We start from the raw sequence: 22,940 nt of genomic DNA, 5'->3' as shown, positions 1-22,940 counted from the left end.
GTTGGGGAGGAAAGGGTTTATTTGGCTTACACTTCCATACTGCTGTTCATCACCAAGGAAGTCAGGACTGGAACTCAAGCAGGTCAGAAAGCAGAAGCTGATGCAGAGGCCATGGAGGGATGTTCTTTACTGGCTTGCTTCCCCTGGCTTACTCAGACTGCTCTCTTATAGAAACCAAGACTACCAGCCCAGAGATGGTCCCACCCACAAGGGGCCTTTCCACTTTGATCACTAATTGAGAAAATGCCTTACAGTTGGATCTCATGGAGGCATTTCCTCAACTGAAGCTCCTTTCTCTGTGATAACTCCAGCTGTGTCAAGTTGACACAAAACTAGCCAATACAGATAGTTTACCCATTCACTTGTACATGAGGAAGCTTGTTAAATTCCAGATGATGAATCTTGAAATAACTATCTCAGGTGAAATGTTCCTGTAGTCACCTTGCCTGCAGTACATAAAAAACACTGGGCGTGACCCAGGAGAACCGCAGAAGCTGAATGTCCTAACTCACAAATACTATGGGAGGGAAAATGTTTGTTCTTCGTAACCACTGTGTTTTGAAATCACTTGTTACACATTATTAGAGGATAATATATTATTCTCAGTTCTTTGTCCTTTCCATTTGATCCCCTGTCTTATCAGGTTTTCTTCCATACCAGCTATGGCTATTGAATGTGCAGATTATTTATTGTATTAGTTATATTAATTATAATAATTATATAAATACTTTATTATATACTTTTCTCACAGACAGGTTTTCAAAGTCCTACTAAAATTTGAGATTCAGCAAGGCAGGGTTCTTCTCTCTATATTAATATATTGATATTGTTATAGTTGATCAATGTTTATTACAGAATATGTAAATAAAAATATTTGTTAAAGACAAGGAATTATTATTCTATGACATATATTTATCCTTGACTAGTCATACATTTGTCAAGACAATGGCTTAATTTTAAGAAACAATATTCCGTTTAACCTTCATTCCTTGACACTGTGGAGTCTGTTCAGAAGAACAATATGCAAATAAATTGTTGGGAAAAATTGTACTATTAAGTACTGTACCAACTAAGTCAGGGAAATAGCAACATAGCCCATTATATCAATTTTAAAGTTTATATTGAACAAGAACATGAGACTATTGTAATTTTTTTAAAAATCCTATAATTTTAGTGTTTCTGTTTTCAAAAATATAACACAGGTATCATTACTCTCCTTAAAAGATGTGGTAGCACTGAGTTTGTTGACACACACCTTTAATTCCAGCACTCAGGAGGTTGAGGCAGATGCAGGTGGATCTCTGTGAGTTCAAGGCCTCCCTGGTCTACAAAGAGAGTCAAGGACAGACAGGGTTGCACAGAGAAACCCTACTTTGAACAATGAAAATAGAAGAAAAGAGAAGAAGAGAAGAGAAGAGAAGAGAAGAGAAGAGAAGAGAAGAGAAGAGAAGAGAAGAGAAGAGAAGGAAGAGAAAATAAAAGATGTGGCAGTAAATTGAGCAGGTAAGATCAAACCATATCCTATCCATACAAGAAATTCTCAAGGAATAAATAAAAGCAATCCCTTTTTCTCTTACAAAATTGTAGTAGTGGAGAAAATATGCAGTCTACTATATTATTAGAAAAGTTATTTTCATAATTAGGAATTAAAAATAAATGTATGGTAAAAACATAATGAAAGAAATTAGGGACAAGTCTTGAAACCTAAGGCTTTAGAAATGGAAAGTGATGAAGCTTCGTAAGCAATAGGCACTCAATCAATTGTTAAAATCTGTTCCCATGAACAAAAAGTCACCATTAAGCTCAGAGAGAGGGGAGGGGAGGGGAGGGGAGGGAAGGGAAGGGAAGAAGGGAAGGGAAGAAGGGAAGGGAAGAAGGGAAGGGAAGAAGGGAAGGGAAGAAGGGAAGGGAAGAAGGGAAGGGAAGAAGGGAAGGGAAGAAGAGAAGAGAAGGGAAGGGAAGGGAAGGGAAGGGAAGGGAAGGGAAGGGAAGGGAAGGGAAGGGAAAGGGAAGGGAAGGGAAGGGAAGGGAAGAGAAAGAAGAGGAAGAGACAGACAGATAGACAGAGAGAGAGAGAGTTAGTGGTCCATTTGAAGTACCAGATACATCAGAATACAACAACCAATGTCAGATATCTTGCTCGATACTTTCGTTGTTCTCTATAGTCAACTTTTTTTCCTCTTGGAGACAATGAATAAGAATAGAGAAGTGAGGAAGTTGACTCATGACAAAATTCAGTCAACAGTCAGTTTACATCTTAGAGAGTTGAAGAGGTTAAGCAACTGTTCCAAGACTATATACATCCTGAGTAGAAAACCCAGGCTTCACTCATGAGATGGATATAACAGAACAGGTACTTACTAAAATGTCTCTGATGAGAGCTCTTCAGCAGCAGGAACACAGTAATCCACACAAGTATTTCATCCCCACCTTTCCTCGCGCATATGTGTGTGTGAAATAATCAAATTATTCACCAAATTTTTAAAACTAGGCTTGTGGCCACTTTGCCTAGCACTAGAAATCATCATAGGGTATTCAACTATAAACTTCATGTTGGGCAAAATTTCAACAGTTTTCAAGTGGTAGGTTTTGTTTTTGTTTTTGTTTTTGTTTTTGTTTTTGTTTTTGTTTTTCAAGACAGGGTTTCTCTGTGTAGCCCTGGCTGTCCTGGAACTCACTTTGTAGACCAGGCTGGCCTCAAACTCAGAAATCCACCTGCCTCTGCCTCCCAAGTGCTGGGATTAAAGGCGTGTGCCACTCAAGTGGTAGGTTTTACACAGAAGTTACACAGATTGTTTGACTACCACATAGTTATTGTATTTGATCTTTTTGCACCTACTCTTATTTTACCTATTCTTAATTATATCTTAATTGAAGTCTTCACCATTAACACATTTATGTATTATGTAAGAAAATCATTTTTTTCTAAATATCCTTGAAAATTCCTCACTTGAGTCAACTTAGCAATTAAAACAATACATCAACAGGGCTGAAAACGTGCTTCATCAATTAAGAATAACTGTTGTTCTTACAGAAGACCCAGGTTTGGTTCCTCAAAGTAGCTAACACCTCCAGTTCCAGGCAACCAATGCCCTCTAAAACCAGTAGGTACCAAGCATACTCATGGTGCACAGACATGTATTTTATTTATTTTAATATATTTATGTATTTTTATTTATTCGGGGAAAGCACTTGTACACATAAAATTAATTAACTAATGCATCAAAATAATATATTGAATGCCCTTTGAATTCTGATTTTATGCTTTCAAATGTCAAGTTTTGTTCTGATTTGGTTTTGTTTGCTTGTTTATTTGATTGCCTTTTGAAACAGTGTCTCTCTATGTAGTCCTGACTTACCATTAACTGGCAATATAGACAATGCTGGCTTCGAATTCACAGAATTCTGTCTGTCTCTGCCTCCTGAATACTGAGATTAAAGGCTTGCATGCTATCCCAACATTTTTGTTTGAGACTGATTTACCACAATTCCCCTGTTCTAAAGTTAAATTTATATAAAATGAAATCCATCAGATACTTATCAAGTCTTTTCTTTCCCTCTTTCTCAGTCTCTCTGTGTGTCTCTGTGTCTCAGTCTCTATTTGTCTCTATATGTCTCTGAGTATCTCAGTGTGTCTTTATCTGTCTCTGTCTTCTCTCTCTTTCTCTGTCTTTCTCTGTGTCTCTTTCTCTTTGTCTCACTTTGTGTGTCTCTGTGTATCTTTCTCTGTGTGTCTCTGTCTTCTTCCTCTCTCTCCCTCTCTCTCCAGCCTTTCAGCTTGTCCACTGTTGTCTCCTAATTTGAATTGAACTCTGAACCTTGTTCACTTTTAGCCTTCCTTTTTGGCTTAAATTCAGAATACCCTTACATTTGTGCTACAAATCAGTTGCAATTCAAACACCTCATGCTATTTATTTTTATTTGGAGGAAGGACATTAAAATTATACATAGAGAGTGTGTGGTTTACATTTACCATAGTAACTGTATGGTAAGAGAGAACACAATGTGAGAGAACACAAATACATTATTTTGTTTTAAAGAGACTCAACTTTCAGCAGCATTTATCAAGCTCCCTAGCCCTATGGCTCTTTAATATGGTTTCTCATGTTGTGGTGATTCCAAACATAAAAATAAAATTATTTTTGCTACTTCATAAGTGTAATTTTGCTACTGTTATGAATTGTAATGTAAATATCCAGTGTGCAGGTAATCTGATATGCAGCCCCCTCAAAGGTCACAACCCTCAGAATGAGAACTGTTGCTTTACAGGAATGAAGGAATGAGTTCCTGGTATAAAATTCATGTTAAAACAAGACTCGAGAAATAGATGCTTTATTTCCTCGTGTATCATTATAAATGCTTAAATGAAAAATTCTTAAAGCTCCTTGGTTGATATACAATATACAATTTTAAGGCATACACATTGATAAATATACATATATACATTTTGGTTCCAATAATCTGATCTTGAAATAAATATCAGAATACCACAGGTGGGATCAACATGATATGTGGCTTTAAATATCTACCTGTATAATTATAGATGAGACAAGTTTCATACACTCTACAAATGCTAGTTTGAGACTGCTTTTACCCAAAGCCTCAAAAGAAATTCAGGAATGTGACATACCCTTATTAAATCACTTTAATTGCATTTAATTCAACATAAACATTTGTACTTATGATCATGGAGCCTTGAAGGTCCCACTCTTGCCCTCCCCCCACCCACCAAAATTTAGTATGTGTAAACTGTCAATGTAGCAGAAGATTGTATAATAAAAAAAAAATATGAAGCAATGCTTACCTTCATTCACTCTTCCACAGGGAGGTAGGAGCTGCTTGCTCTCAGCTTGCAAGGGTTATGAATGCTCGTTAGTTAATAATAAAGGAAAGAAAAGTCTCCGATATCAAGAACCCAGGTTAACCATTGACACCGGTTTGCTCCTCTGGTTCCACCCTGGAATCTACATCAGCAGCCCCTGGCATCTTCTGAAGCAGGCAATAACCAGTCAGCTGAGACAGCAATGACCTCACTGGTTCTGTTTCTCTGAAGGTCACTCAAGTATACCCTGACAAGTTTCTCTTTTCTGTTTTCTTTTTTTTTTTTTTCAGGGATACAGACGAGGAAGAAGAGCTTGAGCTTTGGAGCCAGAAGTATGCCCAACCATGCCAGTAAATGACTGATGTTTACAAACAGGCTTATTGAGAAATAACCTACAGAAACAAACGATCCCGTCTGTCTTATGGCTTTGAACTGTGCCATACAATGAAACTCTTCTCAGCAGAACTCTTTGTCCGTAGCCCAGTAGGTGAGGGCTGGGATTGTATGCCGATGGACAGTGAGACAAGACAACCAGATATACCCAAGTCTTCATCCTGCTACTCCACATAAACCAAACGTAGTTCATCCGGGCAATGCAGTAGACTAGCCCTGATACGGTGGAAGACAGTGGGTTGGAGCTGGGAAGTGCTCCTTTGCAGGATCCTAGGGGGTCACATCTTAACAGTGAGATGGGGAAATAGAACCCTGATTGTAGTACAAGCCCTGAAAACACTTTCTGATAGTCAGGTACTGTTCGTGGAAGTGTGTCCTAGAAGGTAAATAAAATGTTCTGCGGTTCCCTAGCAGACAGAACACAGCCTCAACGGGGAACACATGGGTTAAAATGCAAGAGGAATGTAAAAAGCAGCCATGAGGAACTAAAGAAATCGCCCCCAAGCTCCTGAACCTCTCCCTGCTCCAGGAGAGCTGTTTTCAGGAAAGGTCAATGGAGTATATTTTTCTAGCTGGGAATTTGTCTTATTGGGTAGAGAGAGAGAAGGAACCCCATAGCTTGTTCATACTCCAAACTTTGGGGACATTTTCTAGATTCTGATCCCTGGTTGCTGTTTGGTTTTTGAACTCTATTTTCAAAGGCTCCAGTGATTGGGGAAATTGAACACGGGTGTTGTCAGCTCTTCTGGGAGATTTCAGATGTTTTTTTTATAATTTAATCTCAATTTTTATCTCAAATATCCCCATTTGTGAAAGAGGGAGGGGCAGTGAACAACAGCGGCAGCAACACCTCCCTCAGGTAGATAAACATTGTGCCAGACTGTTAGCTAACTTCAGGTCTTGACATTCTAATATAAACATCTCCTAGGCAAACAGCAACCCAATCCCTCAGACGAATCTCAACCTTCCAAGAGACAGCAATGGCTGGCAAACAGTGGGCCCAGAGCTTGCTTTCTCTGCAAAGAAATTGGAAAGCTAGATTCGGAGTTCCTGGGTACCTTCATTTCAGGATTAACCGAAGTCACAACTTTCCTTTGTGATGTGTATGAAATCAGTCTGGCATCATCATCATTGGCTAGTGGGTACTAGTGGGTATGATCACTTACACTGATCAAAAGCTGAGTTTCCTTTTAAAAAATTAGATATTTTTCTTTATTTACATTTCAAATGTTATCCCCTTTTCTGGTTTCCCTTCCAAAAATCCCTTATCCCCTTCCGCTCCCCCTGTTCCCCAACCCACCCACTCCCATTCCTGGCCCTGGCATTCCCCTATACTTGGGCATAGAACTTTCACAGGACCAAGGGCTTCTCTTCCTATTGATGACCGACTAGGCCATCCTCTGCTATATATGAAGCTGGGGCCATGATTCCCACCATGTGATTTCTTTGGTTGATGGTTTAGTCCCAGGGAGCTCCGGGGGTACTGGTTAGTTCATATTGTTGATCCTCCTATGGGGCTGCAGACCCCTTCAGCTCTCTGGGTAATTTCCCTAGCTCCTTCATTGGGGACACTATGCTTTTTTATGCTGCCTCAGACTTTGAGTTTGGGCACATGTATATGCCTGGCTATATGCATTCTCTTGTGGTATAAATACATGAGTGTGTACATGTGCGTGGATGTCAGAGAATAACCTTGGATGCTGTTCCTTGGGTTCTGTGAACCTTCTCTTTCATCCTCAGACTTTGAGAGAGTTTCTCTCACTAGCCCAGAGCTCACCTCTGGCAAGCCACAGGGACCCCCACCTATCACCTCAGAGTGGAGGTAAGGTGACCTAATAATTTGTGATTAATAATACCTAGTTTGTTGTCTGATTTTGTTTTGATTTTTGTTTCTGCTTCACAGAGGGTCTGGGGATTCAAGCTCAAGTCCTCCTGTTTACATGATATCAATATTGTTAAAGCTCATACCCTGGGACAAATGGCTGAGGTGCCTATTTAACATACTAAAGTCAAGCTGGCTTCCAGGTTCTCCCAGCATCCCCCACCCTCTACCTCTTACGGGTTATACCTAGCAAACGCTTCCCTCCACACCAGAACTCTCCAGGCCCTGGGGTTGCATTACTCTCTCCCAGAGGCTCTTACTTGTTTTTTTCCATTTACAAGTCATCTTTGAGGCCCTTGAGAGACTTTTAAGTGAGTGTGAAGATAAATTCTGGGAGGATAATTTCAAGGAAGCTGACTGTGTGCAAGGGCTTGGACTGGACAGAGAGGACAAAGGATCTGGTGTTTTAGCATCAAGAGAAGCAGGACAGGAGGGAAGATGGAGATGATAGCTTCTTGATTCCAAAAGTCATCCCATGACCTGTAATGTCATTGCTTTATTTGAAGTAGATTCTGGGAATGTCAGGTGTGCCCCAGCTGACCAGGAAGTTCAAAAACACACCCACCACACCCACAGTAAAGCCAAATGATATTTAAATCAGGTTTTGTGATGTCCTGCTCTGCTTCTTCCATTCACAACCTCTGAATATAAGTTTAACTGAATTTCAGCCTCTGGGTTCTGCAATTCAGAAGCAGAAGGAGAAACTGAGGGAAATAGGGGGAACAGGTCTTCTTTAGGATCTATTACACAGCAAAATGATGAAAATACTTGCAACTTGAATGTATATGCTGCCATTGGGAAATAATTTTCTTTTTTAGTCATTTCTTGGTGAAGCTCTCATGGTGTCATGAGAGGAGGCTGTGCCATTCAAAGGGACTTTAGAGGCTAGGGAGGTGGCAGGGGTTAGATCTCTGCACTCAGGTCAAAGTCAGGCATGGGGGTGATCTTCTCTAACCCCAGTTGTAGGTGTAGAGACAGGTAGACTGCAGAGCTAGGCAGCCAGGCAGCCTAGCCAAAGTGGTAAGCCAAGTTCAAAATAACAAAGAGTAAAAAAGACATCAACATTGATCTATGGCTTCTACACTCTTTGAACATGTGCATGCACACACCCACATACACACACCAGCATACACACACACACACACACACACACACACACACACACACACACACATGGGGAGCAAGGGGGTGAGAAGAGAGAGAGAGAGAGAGAGAGAGAGAGAGAGAGATTCTGTGGTATGTGGAAATGATATAAAATTTCAATCTCACTGCTCATAAGTAAAGCATATTGGAACACAACCAGGCTCATATGGTCAATAAATTTTATGCTCCATTGTCTTGATTCAGTGGCTTACAAGGACTCGTGGATCTCAACTCCTAAAATATCCTTTATAATAGAAAATGTTTACCAACTTTTGATGTAGGCACATCACATAATTCCCTGTTCTCCAAAGGCAAAGGTACAGTTCTCTGATTAATTTCTTCCTGTGGTTGAATGCAAATGCCCCACCTTTCTATATCACAGGGTCCTATTGCTATGGGTAAGATTTTTAAATATCTATCAAAGGTCATATGTTCCTGTGTTGTCATTCATAGTTGAACCATCAGGATAGGGACTCTTTGGAAGTAAGTTGGGTTATGTTACCGGGAACATACCTATAAAGGGAATGCTGGGACACCCACACTTGTTCTTTTTATGTTTGCTTCCTAGACACCAGGAGTGAGCAGCTCTGTTCCACCAAGACCTCCCATCACGCTCTTCTCTCTTCCCAGCATCTTAAACTATGAAGATACTGACACTGAATCCACTGGTACCTCCCAAATATGAGACCACACAATATTTCTCCCTTCAAACATATTTCTATCACAGGTATGTCACAGCCACAGGAACCTGAATAACTGCCCTTTCAGATATACTCTTGACAGGTGCTTACTTGTTCATTGTAAATATCAATGAGTGGAGTCTTTCTTCAGGCTCGGCTGCTCTCACTGCACAGATGCCCACCCAGCATCACACTGAGTACACAGTGTGCCTGGGCTGCCTCTACAATCATTTTGTTCATAAAATTTCTTCCTGTCTCCTTTCTGCATGACAGTCAGCATTTGATTGTGCCCCCAAGCCCTCGGAAACACAGTAAGCAAGAGTCAGAGGGATAAGGAAACAAATTTCTATTTTCCTTGTCAAAGAGCAATCTATTTTGTTGGCAGTTCCTTAAGATGAACTTCATTGTACTTCATTGGTGGCTGAGTCAAGGTCATAGGATCCCTACATTATTAGAAGTGTCTGAGAGGTTGAATTATGTTTCGTTTGCCTCTTTCCTCATCACTATGACCAAATATCTGACAGTGAAAAGGAGTAGAACCTGTCCTCTGGAAAACCATGTCAGGGTCAGCGTGCATAGCGGTGTAAGCATGTGGCTAGGATGGCTTGCCTCTCCTTATCCCGGTGAGCCACAAAGCAAAGATAAGCCCCATGGAATCAGAGCTGAGATGCAGCCCGCAAAGCACCTCAACCTGTGTACTCTTGCCTTCAAGGTTCTTCAACTTCCAGACAGTGCCACCATCTACTGACCAAGTGTTCAAGCACGGAGATTTTAGGGAGCATCTTATGCCTAAACCATAATGAACACAGAGATACACAAGTTACATTTTCCAGGGGATTAGAATGAAGAGAATATTATCTAAAATCTCTCCTGGATGTTAAAATTATCTACACATTTATTATGACTATTATGACTAAGATGACCTCTGTTTTTAAAAGGCTCACTTTCCCTGTTTCTCATTCTGTGTATGTCTGGGGCTTGGGGGGGGGAGGTATACACATAAGGAAGTGCAACTGTCAGTGGGAGTCAGACAAGGGTATCAGATCGGCAGAGCTCAAGTTAGAGGTGTTTGGGAGCTGCCTGACCTGGGTACTGGGAAAGCAAAGCCCCGTTCCTCTACATAATCAGTGCTCACCTTTAATCACGGGGCCTGCCTCTCTAACACTACTGCTCTCAAGATCTTTTTTTTTTTTTTTGGTTTTATTCACATTTATAGTATTACAGCCATAGTCTCCTCACTGCCTCCTTGACCCTCCTCGTCCCTTCTTCCCTACGTGTTCTCCTGCAAGTTGCATGTTTGTTTTGTGTGTGAGCTGTATCTCTTGCTTGTGACTGCAAGGGCCATGCTACATGCAGAGAACTGTTCACACCAGTCCTCTCTCCCACCCCACCTGTGTCCCTTTTAAGCTTCCTGTGTCCTCTTCTGTGACACTTGCTGGGCCTTGACAGCAGTGATGTACATGTTCTATGTACGTCTGAGCATTAATCAGTCATAGTCTCAATAAATACCTGATCTTGGAGATGATTTTGTGTGTATTTGCCCTGTCTTCATCTCTGAGAGATGGCTTTCGATCACCACTTCAACATTGCAAGTCCTGTGTCCCTGACCCCATTACTGTTTTCATTAGGTAACATTGGAAGGGAAGAAAGTGGCGTGCATCCCCTCCTTTATCTCGCTTCCCTTTTGTTCATACAGAGGTGCATGCTTTGCCTCCTAATTTAGAACCTTCTGCTGCTGTTTCAAACTTCAAGAATGAACTGCAAAAAGGCAAGACCATGTTGCTTGGCGCCCCTTCCAAGAATTTTTTTTTCTAATGCTTTCCTTTCCCCAAAATAAGAATCAAAAATGATATTTCTTTTGACAGCTGGTAACTAATCCTGCTTTAGCAGGAAGGAGAGCAGGAAGCCAGCAAAGGAATTTTCCATTCCTGTCTCTTTCAATTTTTTTCCACATCAGGTACTTTTCAAAACCTAGACGTTTCCAGTGAGTCTGTAAGTCTTCTTGTTTTGTCTAGCAGAGTCACGTGCCCTTTAACTCCTGCACTGATGAGAGCCTGACCAGGTTTCTGTTTGCATTTGGAGAACTGAGAACCTGAGAACTTCTGAATCTCCACGGGGAGTGCAGCTGTGCTCAGATGCCCAGCTTATGCAAATGGAATTTTTTTCCCCTCCTTTTGTAAAGACAAAATTCACACAGCTAGTCCATCAGATCACAGATCAAAATGTCCCCGATGGTAACAAGAACCGCAACCTGGACTCCTATAATAAGTCACTGCTCAAACATCACTTCTCTGCTTGACTGCCTTTTGCTATTTCCTCTCAGCTCCATCCCCCAGCCTTTTCTTATCCCAGGCTTTTGCCACTCATTACCCAGCAGTTAGTGAGGGTGCTGAAGGTAGGCAAAAGCAAATGAAATTAAGGAAAAAAATAAAGGCTTTATGTTATGTAGCAGGACAGGAATGAGAAGTCAAAAATAATTGTGGAGTTTTGTTATCTGAATATATGGGATGAATTATTTTAAAGATCTTTCACATCTTTGTGAGAAGAAAATAACTCAGTGGAAACAATCAAGTATATAGGGATAACATGGTCAGAGAAAACATTATAAAGTAGAATTTCCCTTAGGGCAGAGGAGTAAAGAGAGGTGTGGTCTCTGTCAAGAGGTTTTATGTCTGAGGATCTGTGTTTTCCAAAATGGAAAGACTTGGTTAATCTCCATTATCTTTACAAATAATGTATTATTTCTTTTGTTCATATTACATTGAAATAAAGCTACATAGTTGAGAACAAGAATTGTGTCCACACACATCGGATAGTGCCTAATGTAGACCTTATGCTCACTAAATGTGTGTATATATGTTAAAGGAACCAGTAATTAGGTTGTTCTTTCTAATGTTAACTACTCATGCCCTTGAGGATAATATTTAGTGCAGGTCACAGAGCTTGATTAAGTTGACAATCAATATAACACTGTTTTTTTTTTGTAGTCTCACCTATATAACTCTACCATTGTGTGTGTGTGTGTGTGTGTGTGTGTGTGTTTGTGTGTGTAAAGTGTATGTGTATTACAAGCTTGTATATATTCAGGGGAGACACAGTGAGTTTGTCTAGTCCATGTACATATGGAAGCCAAAAATTGACTCTGTGTGCCTTTTTCAGTCATTTTCCATCTCACATTTTAAGAAAAGGTCTCCCACTGTACTTAGAGCTTACCTTTATGAATCCAGGAAACACCTGAGATAAGCATGTCCTTGCCCACATTTCCCATCCCCCATTTCGCATCCCCAAACCAGTGCTGTAGTTACAGGTATACATTACTATGCTAAGATTGTGTGTGTGTGTGTGTGTGTGTGTGTGTGTGTGCAGGGAATCTACACTGAGATCTTCATGTTGGCACAACAAATACTTTACCCACTGAGCTACCTCTTCAGCCAGAGTTCAGTTGTTCTTATTTCAGAATAATAGATATATAGTGTTATATATCTAGTACTCTCATGTCCATCTCTGCAGGTTATCAATACATATCTCACTGCAGAAACCATAGATCTCTAGCCAGGCTCAAGCCAAGGAATTTCCTCTGAAATTTTGCAAGCTCAGAATTCTTGCATTTTGTTGTAGATTTGTGTAGAGCTATTTTAAGATTGCTTCCATTTTCTCCCATTTATTGCTCCCAACAAACTGAGGGATTTTATTTCTCTATTTATAATGTCCAGTTGTTTCACTCTCTTGTATATGGTCCAGTTTAGGAAGCAACATATTGTGCACTTGAATTGTGTGTTCTGATTAATAGAAAGCATAAAATAACAAGTGATCCAAAATTTAAAGTATTACACACAACCATTCCAGAAGTTTATTCTGTATTCATGATTTCCAGGGCCCTGTTATGTGTGTTTCAAAACCAGACTTGTAAATCCAGAAAAAGTATTTCTTAAAAGTAGTATGTTCTCATGTGTTCTCTCTCTCTCTATCCCTCTCTTTCTCTCATTCTCTCTCCATCTTTTTCACAAACACATACAGGAGTACTTGTATTGAATAAATTGTAGATTGATTAAGCAACAGGAGATTTAGTGTATGTAATTTTAAGTTACATTAGAATATTAAAATCTGTGCCAAAAGTGTGTTCTTACAGTGCTCAGGAACAAAGTTCGCAGGCTAATTTCAATATTTTTGTGTCACTTACATGTCACCTAATATGTGAATATTTAGGACTCTAAACAAAATTTCAAACTAACAGTATGAGCATCAGATCAAATGCCAAACACATTCAAAAAGTTCAATCCACGGTATAAATTTTAATTATCATCTTCAAAGACTGTTTAGATTTACCTAAAAAATTAAATATTCTATATGTTTCAATAAGTATACAACACAGATTCTCTTAATAGTACATGTAAAATAAACTAGAAACAAAGGGCTTATTATGTTGTCTAGCCATATTTCATTCTAGCAGGTAATTTGGAATAAGTTTAAACAACCTCATATTTCTCTTACTTGAGTTGACCCTTCCAGGACAGGGGCTGGGGGAAGGGTGTTATGTTAGTGAACTTGAGCATGTGTGTGTACTCCAACTTAGAAGCTGAGTATAGCATTGATTGAGCAGGTGAAGCGATTGGGCTCTGTGGAAAGTGAAAAACAGCACTACACACCCTATAGCTTGGCTTCTTGGGATCACCCATTACCCTTTCTGAGGTCCCAGAACAAAATAGACAGACATTGTTCTAACAACCCTCTCCTTCCCCTTGATTCAAATTTCACAAAATGGAATTTAATGAAAGAACGCACAGGGGTTTCCAAACACACACTGAAAACTAGTCCATCCCTCACTCATCAGATAGCGAAACTCAATGACTCGAGTGACCCAACTTCACTTCCCCGTGGCCTCAATGAAAAGGCCAGTTCATTCCGTCAGGAAATCAATGAGATGAATCGTAATGAAAACCATGAAATTCTGCCAGGACTTAGCGAAGGCTGTGAATAGCCCAGCTTAAAAGTTGAATTTCTTGTTTTCCTTCCTGTGTGGCTCTCTTTGAAAAGGCAAGGGGAAAAAAAGGTACATTTTGGTCTTTGGAAAACCCATCACAGAGTATGAGGTGCTGCCGACTGGTTAGGTTCATACTAGGTAAAGGCTAGGAGGATTAGGAAGGAAGCAACCAGAGGACAAATCATAAAGGGAGACAAGGTAACATGACTAGATTCTCTTGCTACCTAGTGTGGGTGATAAAGACGTCCTACGACACTGGAAACAGCATCTCAAAGCCCTTGCGGGTTACTACTTAGATCCACACATAGCATACACATCAGACATGTACACTCAGTGTTCTGCTTAGAGCTACCCCCATCGCCTCAGTTCTGCTATAACACATCATTGTTGCTGTTAAAACTCACCAAACTACTCATGGTTCAAAAAAAAAAAAAACCTACAGACAGAGATTGAAGAGAGGACTCGGGGATAAGATGGCTTGCTAAGCTACCATCAAGACCTAGCTTTGAATCTTCAAAACCCATGAGGCACAACCAACTGTAGCTGTAATCTTAACACTGAAAGACCAGAGACGTGTGAATCCTGACAACGGCTGGCAAGTTACTCTAGCCAAAAGGCAAACCCTGGGTCTAACCAAAAGAACCTGAGAAATGGATCTAAGGCAGAAAGCAGCAAAGGAGAGCACTGGGTGGCCATTTCTGGTATTGTTGTGTCTGTGTGTGTGTGTCTGTGTGTGTGTGTGTGTGCGCGCGTGTGTGTGTGTGTGTGTGTATACATTGATGAATTTGCTTAAACACACATAACAAAACACACAGAGACACAAAGGGATGGGGACTTAAAAAGTATAATTGGGATCAGAACACGGAAAAGCATTATCAGTGTTGACATTAAAAATGGCACCCAACCAAAAGGGCTATGGAGTTTTACACATGTCAAATATAAATGAATAAGTGCATATAACATGAACGGGAAATAATTTGTAGAAATGGGCACTGGAAGAGGTCTTGCAGCTTGTAAACTCTTGGAACCAGTAGAAGGAAGTGCACTTATAATTTGAGTAAACATTGCTACAACAGGCATAAGACACCTCATGACCTCCACACTGACGTGGGCTACAGGGAAACAGTTGCTATCTCACTCTAAGTGTTTTCTGTATAGTAGCTCAGCTCATTGGTGTCTTCTCCTGCCTAGTATTTCTCACAGGTAGAATTGCACATAGCATCTACAGAGTGTTCAAACTCCCTGGCAAGTTCATGTAGGTACCAGAGATGCTCACACATATTTTCTGTGCCCTGGAAGTGATTTCCAAGTACCAGTGTGTGCTACAGAAAACCGCACTGCATGTCTCAGATAATCCTTAATATTGAATAGTCGAAGCTTTTTCTAAGTTTGAGAAAGGGTTTCAGATAGCTCCTTAGTGCTGTGTAGACATAAGAAATTATACTGTGATATTTTCCACCCATCTCAATAATACTGTTTGTCTCCTCTAAGCAGAGAACTGTGTGTGTATTTATTTGTCTAAATTGCCCAAGCACCACATTTATTCTCATGTGATGAAGTGCTTTACAGACACTGTGGTCTTCCCAAGTCACCCACAGTCATCTTCTCAGGATTTTAATTATCCCATCTGTTTCAGATCTCAATTACAGTATCATATAGTATATCAAGTTATCCTTGCTATAATGCTGGAAATTTACCTGGCAACTCTCTATCCCTGAAATGCTGGCTCCTTGTTCAATTAGAGCTGTAGTAGGCTGCTATTTGGGGCTTTGTTTAGTTCAAGTATTTAAAAAAAATCTTCAAGCAAAAGCTTTCCAACATTCTCATAAAAAAAAAAAATACAGGCTCAGAATCTTCTCTGTCTAGGAATCTTGCTGATCCCTTGGAAAAGATTTTGCAAGGATCCAGAGTAAACACAAAACAACAGGAACAAGCACAAGGTACTTGACCTCTTTTCAGCTCTAACCCTAGAAAAACAACCTCCAACAGCACACGCGCAGGCATGTACACTGCAGATCGTCTTGTAAACATCCCTTCTGTGATTAAATTGATTCCTGAGGAATTGTCAGAGGCAACCGGGACCAAAGGTCATTTAAAAAACTTCCTGTGCCCCTCAAAATGTTTTGTGTTGCTACTATGCCTTGGTTTTATAGCCACTTAAGAAGTCTTTTACCTCAAATTAGAAACAGAGCCAAGACAAAACATGGGGGTTAATCCCGTCATTTCTCAGCATCAAATAAAGTAACAGAAAGTGAAGGTTATATTAAAAGGCTCACTGCCATGATATATTTTCTTCGCTGCCTACATGCGTAAAGCACCAGGAAGCTGTCTCCCTCATAGCAGAGGCCATGGATTAATCCACATATATGAGAGGAAGAACAAGCAAAGCAGAATTAAAAAAAACAAACCAACCAACCAAGACCAAAGCAAAATGAAACAGCGGAAGCAAAGAGCAAGGGTGTTCAGAAGCTTACCAAACACAGTTGATTTGTCATTTTAAAAAGTCTAAATATTTTGGAGGTATCTTTTAAATAACTTCTTACATAATTTAAGAAAATATGTTTGCTTCTTTTTTTTGTTTCAAATATAATTAAGTAGCTGTCAATCAGCCAGTTTTAGGTGCTTACGGAGGCTCTTCCTACTGTCATGTGGGGTCTTGGAATGAGAATGAGGTTAACCTTCTAGAAGTAAAATGAATCTGCATATTTCACATAGAAAAGCATGATTTCCTTGAAGGTCTTACACCTTCTTCTTTAGACTTTATTAATGACACATTGCCATTCCTTCACAAAATAACATAGAGGCTCCTCAACTTAGGAGGTGGTTTTATCTTGACAAATCTGTTATAAAAATGAAAGTATAAGGAAAAGTTCCCAAATTAATCATATTACCAAAATATGCCTAAACTATAAAATGTATTATAGGCTAACCTTTCTAATGTGTGTTTGGAATTTACATTAGCTAACAGATGGGCATTATCAGCTGAGACAAAGGCAATTTTATAAGGAAGAGTTCTGCAGTTCTTGGGTTAACTGAACATAGTGCCCTGAGCATCCTCTGTTGCTATGATGGCCTGACTGACTTCAAGTTGCTACATCTTGACCATTATCATGAGGCAGTATTTTTCTAAAGCCAGACTTGTGTATTCTATTGAATGTATATTATCACACCCCCCCCCATTTAAAATCAAACATAGCTAATCAACCAAGGCTTGTCAAAGATCATTTGTATTTTGCTGTCTCATTGTAACACAGTACAGCCTTCTAGCCCATAGGTTTTTAAGGAATCACTAGGCTCAATTTGTGCTGCTTGAAAATCAGGGATCCACTAACTTTGAATCCTACTTTTTATGTAACTATCCTAACTCCAAAACCCGAAGAACAATATCAATAAGAAAAGTTACTTCCTTCTGAAGTCTAAAGTAAAAGAAGAAAAATAAGCTTTAAAAAATATGTCACGGCCTGGAGAGATGGCTCAGTGGTTAATAGCATTGGCTGCTTTTCCAAAGAGCCTGGGATCAATACCCAGCATCAACATGGCAGCTCACAACACTCTGCTACCTCAGTTCAAGGGGATCTAGCACCATGATACACAATACAAGCAGACAGAACACCAATGCACATAAAAGAAAAATAAGGAAATCAGTTTGAAAAGTAAATAAAATTGGGGAAAACTAATAGAAAAAAATTATCACATCTTTTATAGCGGGAACTCAAATTACCAATGTCCTACCCTTATTATGTTACTATCAACAAACACTAGTATTCTGACCAGCAAAATAACCAACGTATTTTTGTGTAGCATCATGGCTCACCCATGATGCTGTCCAAGGTAAAGGCTTGTTAAAAGAAGAGCTACAGATAAAAGTGCCATTGGAAACCAGAGGCAAGGACTTTGATGTATGGTTATGCTCCATTTGGCAGCACTGTCTGTCTGTACTGTACTGACTTGACTCAGCCCAAATGTTAGAAAACTGGAAACAAGCAGAAAATGGTGTTATTTGTTAACACTATTCGTATCTTATCATTCTCGGTTTGGCAGGTGACACGTGTTTGTGAGGTGCCACGGTTTGAACAAGGAATGTCCCCCACAGGCTCCTGTGTTTGAGCATTTGTTCTTCATCCAGTGATGCTCTTTGGGAAAATGGTGGAAACTTTAGGAGGTGGAGCCTTGCTGGAGGAAGTGAGTCACTACGGGGAGGGAGGGAAGGCTTTGAAGTAGTTAGCCTGGCCATGCCCCTTGCTCATTCTCTCTGTTTCCAGAGGCGAGGCAATATGATGGCTTGGCCTCATGCTTCTGTCACTATGCCTTCCCAGAAATGATGGACTGCATGCCCTCTGTAACTGTAATCCAAAGTAAATACTTCCTCCCTTAAGCAGCTTCTATCAGGGCATTTTAACCCAGAAATAAGAAGTGAAACTAAGATAGGGGTCTTAAACTGAAGATCTATATCTTCTGGTTGCTAAGACAAGGTACTACTCTCTAGGAAACAGAATACGTTGCAGTGGAGATTTTTGTAATTATGTTATCTCTAACAATGAGTATCACCACATTAAACCTATTAGATCACAGAAGACAATAGCCTACCCTATCCTGAATCCTTTGACCTTTCTCTTTAGATGACCATTAATAACAAACTTTCGTGTTACACAATTTGTGTCATGAGAATATTTTTTAGTGACAAGCTTATTTCATGAGAAGAAAATAAAAGCTAGGTTTACTCTCTTTGTTATCCATTCTTCCTAATAGATATAAAGTGTTACAGCTATTAAGGTAAAAGAAAACCAGGTTGTGGAGAAAGCCCACAAGGAAACAACCATCTGGAGGTATTAATCCCTGCTGTATTCTATGTAGTATTTGCTAAGGGCTGGGTGAATGCTACGTGCTTTCAGTGTCTTACCTTGTTTAATCCCAACCTTGTAAGTCAACACAGAATTATCACTTCCATGGTACAAATAAAACCAGGAGGCTGGGGTTGACCTAAAGGTGGCAGAGCCAGTGGGAGTTCATGTTCTCTCCATCACTAGATTTTCTCCCAGGCACCATATTCTGCATATGATACTTGGGGCCAACTGGAATGATCTTCATAGGAGAAATTTCCTCCTGAATTGCAACCGATAACTCTTCTGTTCTACATGTAGAAAATATGCATACTTAAAGTCCATCTATGGAATGCAAGTTATTGTCTCAAATACTACTACTACCTTGAATGGAAATAGAAACCAACATGCTTTGTGCTTCCCTTTAGGTCTCCTCTTTATAAGAGGTGGACCAACATGTGTTCTGTGAGATACTTTCTTCTTTGAGTTCCTACATTCAATTAAGTATTTTTTTTCTTCTGTCAGGATGAAGGCACATGGTCAAGGAGGCTTCTGTGAAAGGGATTTTCACAGTCATTTGAGAAAATGCCAAGCGATCTTGAGCCAGACACACTGACTGGAAGTCAGGAGGGCCCTGCATACATTTCTTGGAGTTACACTGAGCACTTGACACGGATATTCATCTGCAAGTTCCTGGATCCTCTGAAAGCCCAAACCACAGTACAATTGTGGAACGTGAAAGTTACCAAGTGGTTCTACTGGATTATCCTAAGAGGATTGTTTTACTTGCACTATACTGAGCAAATTGAAATCCAAGAACTTGAGGAGATCTCAGGAAAAAAGAAGAGTTAGAAGGCTAGGAAGAGTAAGACTGTCTTCAAGCCTAAGGTATACAGCAGTTGCTCCAGTCTCTTTGATACAGTTGGATGTTTAGCAATCCTTTAGAGTGACTTCTTCAAAGATTTGCTTTCATTCAGACAATAGGTACTATGAATGCTAAAATAATCAAAATGTTGTAACATGTGCTTCTTTATGCTACTATGCTAATTGGTAAAGATGCATTCAAAAGAGTGTTTCAGATTTATGTGCCTACATGCAAGTAAACCAAATATAATCATTCATTTCATGAATTGACCTTACTGAAAAAATGTGTGAGGGCGCATGGCCAAGGTACCTTAAGAATTAATCATCAAGGGGAGACTTTTCTAAATGTGGAGTAAAAATTAAAGTCTGTGCAATTTCTGGATCCTAACAGAGAGAAAAGAAGGGTGGGGGAAAAGCTTGAGAAGTGAGGGGAGGAGAGGAAACAAGTAGCAACAAGCAATGTCACCTTGAATGTGAGGCGACACTTTACACATTTAACAATGGCAGTACAAAGTTGAAGCAATTATTTGATTTAATAATTTAGTAAATATTTAGTAAGAGAGATAATATTTTAATCATCATTAGTTACAGCGGTTTGAAATCCATACCTCAAGTTTGGTTTTAAAAAATACAAATGATTCTCAGGAGTACCACAGTTCCTTAACCCATCTAAAGGCAAGTTTTACATAGTTTAGAAAGTCTGCCTCTGTAATCCACTGCTCAATAACATCCTCATGGAAGGCCAGAAAGCCAGAGGTAGAACTTGTCCTTGGTACTATTAAGCAGGTATAATCATGTTCCACACCATAGGCTTTTTAATTTTCTCCTCTACTTCCTTGTAGGACTTGGGCACATGATGTGCCAGGAAGATGATTTCCACACATCTTTGGAGCAGTAAAAATCTGAAGATGAAGAAAGATCCTGGGAGAACCAGGGAAGTAAAAACACCCATAGCTCCAAGCTCACAGCAAACAAACTCAACCATAGGAACTGGCAGCTGCAAAGGAAAGTTGCTTTGCAAAACCATCCGATGTGAGTTATTTCCAGAGGACAAACCTGAGTCCTTTCTGTTGTGCCTCTCAAGCACTGACTGGATCTGTACTCCCAGAGTCCAGAACCGACAATGTCACTGAAGCCCAAAGGGTCTTTAATATCTCCTACTCTTAATTGGTTTGATGTTGCTAACGTTTGGCTGCTCCTAGTAGATTAAATTATCATTCATAAAGGGGTATAGGGTAGAACAGGTTTGTTGTGGTATGAAAGTATTCAGACAAAATGGGGTTGTTATATGTCTCTTACACATGGACTGATTAGTATTGACTTATGAGAGTGGAAAGCCCGGAACAACTAGATAGCGCAGGTAACTGACTAGAAGCCCACACATCTTCAGTAAGATCCTCTATTGCTTCTCGGCCTTTTGCTAAGATCAAGTACAGTAAGATCCTCTTTCTAGGCCAACTATAGGTTTCCATAAAATGTATTTCAAGATCCTCCAAGGACAGTGAACACTACAAAATCTGAATATTTATAAGTATTCATAACAGGGTGAATTTCTCAAGTCTCTATCTCCAATCTAGGCCCTTGGTCTCTACTTATACCCCTCCCTCTTCATAAAGAAACAGAAAAAAAAATGGACATTCAGTGTGGATTCTCAAAATAAAGGTGAAGGTGAATTAAGGTGAATACGTCTTGGTCACCCTTCATATGATTTATGACCATATTCATAACAAAGAACATGGTGCTTACAATTTTACACCTGTCCTTCATCAGAAACTAAGTAGTCACAATGAGGCATGGATTGCACACCATTTATACTTTCTTCATGACTTTGAAACAAAAAGACTGCAAATCTATTTGCTAAGGAAAAATCTATTTGAATTTGAATTATTTTGTAGCCTGTTTGTACTTCCTCAATGATCTTATTTGCACACCCCTTGTATACTTTGACCTGGGTACCTTTAAAGAGGAGATCTAGGTTTTATAGACTGTCATAGAGCCTCAGGAATAACTTAGTCGTAGAACATCTGCAGGCCTTAGGTCTGTATTTGATTCCTAATATTGCAAAATAAATAAGCAAAACAGCAAGCAAAGAAAAATGAGCTTCTTGCTCCTCTGGAAGGATGGTGGATTATTTTCTTTACCTTTTAAATTCAGAAGGCATTCATTGTTGAGGCACCTTGATCATATTCCACCCAGAATCAGTGTTTTGAAGCCATGTCCCGAAGCTCAGGAAACAACAGAATGGAAAGTAGAACAATTTTTATTTGGCAACTAGATGCCTGCCAATATTTTATTTTATTATTGCTATCACCTAAAATTAAATTTTTATTAGGATCCAGGCAGATTAAAATCCAAGTGAGGTTTCCTACACAAACTATAATTTGTATTAGGATTTTAAAAATTAAATTAGCTATTCTGAACTCTCAAAGCTTCAGTACTTGTTTAGTAAGTGGCAGAGGCAGAGGAGGTGAGTACTGCAGAAATTGAGAGAACTGGTTAAAGAGGAAAGCCCAAAGATCCAGTTTCAGAATTGCCCACAATTGGGATTCCCATGGACAAAGGACCTGCTGCTCCAGGGTAAAGAACTGACTTGCAGAGAGTTAATTGATAAGAGAAACTGGTTTCAAAGGAAAGGCAATTAATATTTATATTGCTTAGGATGAATGTAATAGCTGAACCTTTCCAGGTGTCTTCAACAAGAGTAGATGGAGGGATACTGGGAAGCTGAATTTTTAATTTTTTAAGATTGCAATAGAAAATATTATGAGTGAATTTTAAGGAAGATCTATAGAACTGCCAAAAGGTTATGGGGGTTGTAAGGAGGAGTTTAGCCTTTGCAGAAATATAGTAAAATGCTCTCTCTCTCTCTCTCTCTCTCTCTCTCTCTCTCTCTCTCACACACACACACACACACACACACAGAGAGAGAGAGAGAGAGAGAGAGAGAGAGAGAGAGAGAGAGAGAGAAGGTATAGACACACATAGAGAACAAATTGATCTTAAGACCTACAACAAAAAAGCCCTTTTTGAAAATATAGAAAGTTTTTAGTGATTTCAAACAATTCTGTTTCATTTTACAATTTTCACTCCATTTTTTATCATTACTTATATGTGTGTGTATGCTCATGTGCATATCATGTGGGGATGAGAGAGACAAATTGTAGGAGTTTATTCTCTTCTTCACTTTTACCCCAGTGCTGGGGCCACACTCCTAAAGAAATGTTAAATTCCCCTCTCCTGACAGCTAAAAGGGCTTGGTATTATATCAACCCCTAGTGACTTCTATTTAGACCCATAGACCAGTCCACCTCTCAAAGTTCACCAGAGAAGCATCTTTCCACGGTGATCGTGATTA

General features: G+C 39.6%; 1 protein-coding gene across 2 annotated transcripts in view; it reads right to left on the bottom strand.

The window, feature by feature from the left end:
* Kcnj16 (potassium inwardly-rectifying channel, subfamily J, member 16) overlaps window positions 1-4,867 on the bottom strand; it is a 59,936-nt gene extending 55,069 nt beyond the window's left edge. For both annotated transcript variants that reach the window (NM_001252207.1, NM_010604.3), the window contains exon 1: window positions 4,805-4,867. The gene's annotated coding sequence lies outside the window, so the exon portion shown is untranslated. The remainder of the gene's footprint in view (window positions 1-4,804) is intronic.
* Between the last annotated feature and the right edge of the window lie 18,073 nt (window positions 4,868-22,940).

The sequence above is a fragment of the Mus musculus genome, chromosome 11, assembly GCF_000001635.26.
Source record: "Mus musculus strain C57BL/6J chromosome 11, GRCm38.p6 C57BL/6J".
NCBI classification, from domain to species: domain Eukaryota; kingdom Metazoa; phylum Chordata; class Mammalia; order Rodentia; family Muridae; genus Mus; species Mus musculus.
Note: the sequence above shows the minus strand (reverse complement) of the source record. Positions and strands in the feature narration are given on the sequence as shown.